We start from the raw sequence: 1651 nt of genomic DNA on the forward strand, positions 1-1651 counted from the left end.
TACAAAAAGTTACGTGCATATTTTCGAGGTAAATGTATGTCTGCAATAGTTGTCCAAACTCCTGTACTTGGCCTGTATTTTTCAACACTACTCAAAAAGTCTGATCCATTACGACCGCTTACAACATATAGTTCACCATTTAAAACTCCTACACCGGCACAACTGCGGCGTTCACGCATGTTTGCGACTGGTGTCCACATATTAGTACTGGGATTATAACACTCAACAGTGTTTAAAGCCTGTAATGATTGATCAAAACCTCCTACCTACAAATTTAATTAATACAGATTATTGTGGAATAAAATACCTCACGTTAAAAAGAAATCCCGGAATAAAATATTATTGCATTTTTATTTTTAATTACAAAAATATATCTATTATTAATTATTAATTTAAATATTACACAGGTACGGAAATGTTAAGAAATTAAAATTATTATATATTTAACAAATATAATACAAAATTAAAACCATAAAAAAAATTTAGCTTACCGCAAACATTTATTTATTTATTATATATTAATTTATTACGCCCAAAATGAGCAATAGTTACAGTAAATAACATGTACAATAAATTACATTACATAGTTGATAAAGAATATGGTAAACCTGGTGGATCATGAAAAAAATCAAAATTTGTAAATTTATTACAGAACATACACATATGATTTAAAGGGCTATAGTAACTGTAATTCTGGCGGTGGCAGTCGATATGAAATAAAGAGTGATTTCGAGAGTTGAATGTAGGTACCTTAAATTTAATCTTAGTTAATAGATCGGGACAATCAATTTGGTTATTAATAAGTTTATATATATAATTAACATCATTAAATAATCTGCGTTTAGATAATGGATCTAGGCCACATTGTTTAGCAACAATATTAATATTATTTTTTTTTAATAATAATAATAATGTATATTTGCAAACAAATGATAAAATAAAAGATAAATAATACAGTATAGTTTGTTTGCTCACCTCCTACAAGCAAAGCTTGAGGTGAAGGTGAGAGGTTCTTAATTTAGTCATTTTATTCAAATAATATTGATATGTAGTAGGGAGCAATAAAATAGACATGTAAGGTTTATCATTACAGAATAAAGTTAAAATTAAATTCAATATAAAATAAACAAAATTATGATGAGGTTATCATAAATTGACAGGTGTTAGTTGTGCGACACCATTATCATTAAAATGTGAAAATAAAACAAAATGAATAGATAAAATACATAAATAAATAGATAGAACAACAATTTATAAAATGGATAATACATACCGCTTAAAATGAATAGAGTTAGGATAATTATTAATATCTATTTCCAAATTTCTACAAAGAGTTATCGCTCGATTTAGGCAACTCTTGCTACCAAAATGCTTATGGCAAATTGGTGCTATTATATTAATATTTTTTTTTAGCCTTGTATTATAGTTACGATAACAATTTCTAAAATATTTTTTATGTTTAAAAGCTAATAGTAGGGTACATTTGGTAAGCAATCTATCGAAACTGAGTACATTAAATTCCTCATATAAATAATCAGTATTTGTATAACTAGATAATCTTATAATAAATTTAATAATCTTATTCATGATAACTCTAACTTTGTTTAAATGGATATTGTAAGTCCCTCCCCGTATCTCTATCCCGTATGGA

The sequence above is a fragment of the Acyrthosiphon pisum genome, chromosome X (assembly GCF_005508785.2).
Source record: "Acyrthosiphon pisum isolate AL4f chromosome X, pea_aphid_22Mar2018_4r6ur, whole genome shotgun sequence".
Classification (NCBI taxonomy): domain Eukaryota; kingdom Metazoa; phylum Arthropoda; class Insecta; order Hemiptera; family Aphididae; genus Acyrthosiphon; species Acyrthosiphon pisum.